Raw genomic sequence first — 6,000 nt, forward strand, 5'->3', positions numbered from 1 at the left:
GATGAACCTTATAGTCCCAACGGATGACAACTGAACATTCATCGAGAGTGTAGCTTATGTAACAATAAGTCTTGTAGTACATTTCTGCAAACAATAATGTTTTGGTTGAGTAGATGTTGTAGGATTCTTAAAGTCATATTAACTACTAAATTGATATACAGAATAGGTTGATTAATTGTAAATATAAGATGTCTTGTAATTCTGTATAAGTGAAATGGAGTCAAGTGACAGAAAGGCTACCAACGGATGATCTACAGAGACTACCGACGGATAATCAACAAGCCTCCCGACGGATGACCAACACAATCCCGACTGATGATCATATTTAAAATATCAGTTGACAGTGACAACACAGTCACATGCGTTGGATATTTGCAAATGGAATGTGGCAGCCTAATTGCAGGATTTAGAGAACAAAGAAGCATTACCATTTCCATGAAATTATGAAGATATTTAAAAGTGCTGGATAGAGTAATGAAACAGCATGGAATTAGACTAGAAACAAGTTTTGTTTTATTTGTTTGTCTTTTTGTCATGTAACTTGGTGGTATATAAACCAAGTGTAGCAAGTAGAACAAACTAACTAAGTAAGCATAATTTTCAGAGAGATAGATAAAGTTGTATCTGTTAAGCATTTCTTTGTAAGTTTATAAGTTCACTTGTAAGCAGCTGTGTGCTACTCAAGCATCACATAGTTCTCAACTTTATATATATATCTCTGGTGGATAAGTTCAAATCCACCAAAAAGTTTTAAAGGTTTGTGTTTTATTACTTTGTATTTTGATATCCATTCTACTTTCATTCCGCGCTTCTTACAAAATTAAACACTGTTATATATTAAGTTGGAACATTCTTAAAATCAGAAAAAGTAGTCAGAATTACATACAACCCCCCCTTCCGTAATTCTTGTTGCATTGTTTGGGATTAACAATTGGTATAATAGCAAGCTCTTGAAGTATAAAGAGTGTAAAGATCAATACAATCAACAAGATGATTAGAAAAGATGCTGGAGTGAAAATTCCATTTCTGGACAAAGACAACTATCACCACTAGAAGGTGAAGATGCACCTACATATTCTTTCCCAAGATGAAGCTTATGTGGACTGCATAGAGAAATGTCCTCATGTACCTATGAGAGCTGCTACAGGTAATGAACCATCAGTTCCAAAACCCGGACATGAATGGTCTGATCCAGACATTGAACAAGTCAGGAAAGATAAAAAGTCCATGAACATGCTGTTTAATGGTGTTGATGGTGATATGTTTGACAACATAATCAACTGCAAAACAACAAAAGAGGTTTGGGACACAATTCAAATCATTTGTGATGGAACTACAAGTAAGAGAGAACAAAATGCAGCTCTTGATTCAGCAATATGAGCATTTTTGTGACGGCTTCAACCCCGGGGTCAGGAGTTGACATCATTAATAACAACAATAATAACATAATATAATCAAACTCAACATTATTATAAAAACACAACCCCTTTTTCCAAGATCTTTTCCAGGTTTAAGTATGACTTAGGTTATAACCATCACAAAACCAACTTACTAAAAACAATCCAAACAATACTATCCTTGCTTAGCAACTCAACAGACCCGCTTGGGTTCAACACAACTACCTCAAAGGAGCCTGACACGAAAGGAACTGGAACTCTGCCCTGACTACCATGGGAGAATCCCCTAGGCATCTGCAATACATATATAAAACATTTTGCAAGGGTGAGCAATCACTTGCTCAACAGTACCACTATATGAATAATAATCAAAAACAGTTTATGATAAACAGTTATAGGAACAGAAATCATAACTTGCTAGAAAACAAGTAAAACATGTATGAACTGGATATCAAAACTAGCATGCTCTGCAAAACCAAATCATTAGTTGTGTGCTGTGCATAAATACCAAATTTCAATTTTAGCATGCTTCTTTCATTTTCAAATCTTCCGTCCCATCGCAGGACCCATAAAACCATTTGTCCCGTTACGGGGACCCAAAATCATTTGTTCCATTACGGGAACCATAAAACTTATCCCATCACAGGATCTATAAAACTTGTCCCATCACAGGACCTATAAAACTTGTTCCTCTCTGGGAACCTCAAAAATCACTTGCTCAGATATAAAAGTATTGGATGATCCCTGGTGAGACAGCTGATCAGGCTATCCTATGAAACTTGTTCCAGAACTCAGAGACTAGCTAGGTCCCTGTCACGCTGGGCTGGTGGTTATAATAGGGTGCGCAACCACTTCGCCTCTTACGCTAACTTCCAGGCCGTTACGGGCCTTCTGTGCACACTCATCCAATTATCTGATCATTTTTATCCAGTTTTCCAAATCACTTACCTATCTCTTGCCAAAACAATTATAACACAGCACATTTTCCAAAACATTTTCATTTTATTCAAAACTTAGAGATAGGTATTTTCAGAAGTTATTTTCCCACAAAACACAAGTTAATAAAACAATTTGAGACCCAGGGGATACGTAACTTAAATCGTTCTGTTCCAGTACATAATTTAAATCAACAATTATTAATATATACTAAACCATAAAAGATTTGTTCGGGGGTACTTGCCTTGCAGAGCTTTACAAATATTATCGATTGATCTTGAGCCGACACGGACGTTCAGGCTTTAACATCTAACCACTAGATTACCCTAGATTCGACTTCAACACTCAGGTCCTTCGATTGAAACCTTACTTAGCTCGTTGACTGTCCACTAGGCTATCCAACGTCAACTCTTGGGCTTTCCGACTAGCACCTACAAAGTCGAAACACCCTAACTTAGACCATCGATTATGCTTGACATATCCTCGCTAACAATCTACCCGAACGTTAACAAAACCCGACTCGTAACATATTTAATAATATAATACACAGATCAATTAGGGTTCACGTCTTTGAAAGTCGGTTCGGTGTTCGATTTCAGAAAATAGGTATATTTATCCTTTTATGAAATTAGGGTTATCGATTTTCGTAAAGTATTTCATCACAACACATAATCAGATTTCGTATAAAATAGTTACATATAATCGATCGACGTTCCGATAGTCATTGGGTATGACCTCGTATTTCCGTAATTAAATTTTTCGGAAATTGAGCAACACCTCCTTTGATTATTGGCTAACCCGTCGAACATCCCGACGTCCCAACAAACACAACTACAATCAATCGCAATCCAAACCCAACCACCGATTTCAGCCATCAATATCAGTGCCAAAATTCTCAATTATCAATTAAATACAATTATTAATTATTAGTCGTTTTATAATTTTAATCGTATTTTGTATTTTAAATTGTAGGACTCAGAAATATTCATCATAGTCCGCCGTCGGCTCGCCGAGGCTCATCGCCAACGGCGATAAAATTCACAAAACTATTCAATTAATTACTGCAGAAAACAAAAATATTCCAGTCAGGACACCCAAGTCAGACAGAACAGAACCAGCAATCAGCGGACAAAGCAATAGCCGAAAAACAAAACTTAAACCGAAATCAGGGACACAGGGCACAAATGCGCCGCGCGCGTATACCAACAGGGCCACCACCATCTCGCCGGAATCCGGCGAAAGGCGGCAGAGATACATAGACAAATCATTCCCCCCCAAGCATACACATACATAATAGGTGTAAGTATAGACATGAATACAAGCAAAAATAGAAGCCACGACTGGAACGCCCACAACAAACCGGAGTCCCGACGGTGACGGCGGTGACTTACCAGAGGAACCAGGCGGTGACCGGAGCAAAGAAAGGGGAGAGAGAAGCGGGGAGAGGAGAGAACATAGGGAAAGAAGAGAGATCAGTAGAGAGATTGAGTCGATTGAGAGAGAGGATAGAGGGGTAAGATGAGAGACACGGGGGGTTTACAGGGGTAGGCTTTTGTTTTACTTTATTTATTATTTCTTTTTTTATTCCCAACACTTATTCTAGAATATCCGTAAAACACGAAACATGTATATTAAAACGGACAAATTACGAGTAAAATAATTCTAATATTTTACCAAAATAACTTTAAAATTGTCACAATAATTAACAACTAACTAAACAAAATTTCTAAAGATTTTTAAATCATTTTTAAAACGTGCACTAGTTCCTTATTTTACAAATAAACGAAATAACGCGCGGGTCAAATAAATCCTAAAAATCTCCAAAATAATTTTAAAATTCCCGGAATATTCCAAAATTGAATAAATATAAGTTTCATAAGTTTTAAAGAATTTTGGAAAAAAATACGGATTTAACAAGTAATTACAATCAGAAAATCATATATGGCTAAATAATTGATGAAATGTTGATTTCTCAATTTTAAAAAAAAAACTCCTAAAAATAATTAATAAAATTATGAAGTCATAAAAATGATTTTAGGGATAATCCAAGTATTTATGGAAATAATTCTTGAATAGAATCACCTTTAAATACAAAAACAAAACAACACAGCTTCACAACTAATTACACAAATCATCCTCGAACACCAATAATCACATATAAGTAATAACAATTCAATATCCAGTTGACTGAACCCATACACATATTTTATTTATGTAATTATTTAATAATTACACTTTTAAACAATATAAAAATATACGAGTCGTTATAATCTTTCCCCCTTAAAAAGATTCTATCCTCAGAATCTGATTTTTAACCAAACAAGTGAGGATATTTGTCAAGCATATCTGACTCTAACTCCCAAGTAGACTCTTCTACTCAAGGATTCATTCAAAGCATACTCACTATAGATATAAATTCATTCCTAAGGTCTCGCTCATAATGACCTAGGTTCTGGGTCGATCATTCCACACAGAATAATTTGGATGAGAGCCCATTGGCTCCTACTCCACGGCTTGGTTCGAATCAAGAACATATCACTTTAACAATGACATGCAGAACACATTATAAATGTCTGCAACTATAATGACAATGCTAACTCATGAGCACTTCATCTATCTTCCTCGATACCTCCAACGGGTACATATATTTAGGGCTCAACTCGTCCCTTCTAATCAAACCTAACCAATATCTTTCAAGGTTCCTACTTTTATATCCATACTCTTTCGATGCAAATCCGTCTTCTTTCTTTGTCCATCCCATGCTGCTTCAACTCTTTTCCGAATCAACACCACTACGTCCTTGGTGCGCTGAATTTACTCAGGATCTAACAACATTTCTACTCCCACTTTCTCTCAATAGAGGGGAACTCACACTTATGCTCACACAGGGCTTCGCATGGTAGCATTCCCTACTAACATGATAATTATTAACATTGAGGACTCAATCACTGGTAGGTGATTACCACAGTTTCTTTTTTGATTCAAACTATATACTCTCAGTATATCTTATATTGCCTGAATCGTCCTTTCACTTTAACCCTTCTTCTACGAATGATAGGCGATGCTCATTTTCAATTTAGTTTCCAAACATTCAAACACCTCTTGCTTCTCACCATCAGTTAAGACTGGAAAGTAATCTCATATCTTCACTTCTTCTCACCTTCAGATATTTGCACTTCACATTCCACCTTTTCCCTATTCCTTTATTAACTCCTTAGCGATTTTAATCACATTCAATCCTTTCCTTCTATACAGGGCATCTATTACTACATCGGCCTTTCTTAAATGTTCGTTAATGGAATAATCGAAATCATTTCCTACTCTCAGCCAAAATTCATACTTGAAACTTAATATATATAGTTGCTTTCCTTCTAATCTTCGTAGGGGAAATCCTTGGGTGTTCCACATAAACATCCTTAGTCTTCGAATAGCTGAGGATGTTATTAATAAATATAATCATGCTTATCCAAGCACTCCTTATACACCATGTTCACTACTGATACAGTTGTTACTCCAAATAACATTACCAAAAATTGTGATGCCCATATTTCATTTTAATTGCAGTCTTCGATACGTCCTCAGGCTGGATCTTAAGTCAATCCCCGAGAAACAACACATTCCTTGAATTAGGTTACATAAATAATCAATTCTTAATAGGGTTACTTAT

This window comes from Apium graveolens, chromosome 2, assembly GCF_009905375.1.
Source record: "Apium graveolens cultivar Ventura chromosome 2, ASM990537v1, whole genome shotgun sequence".
Lineage (NCBI taxonomy): Eukaryota > Viridiplantae > Streptophyta > Magnoliopsida > Apiales > Apiaceae > Apium > Apium graveolens.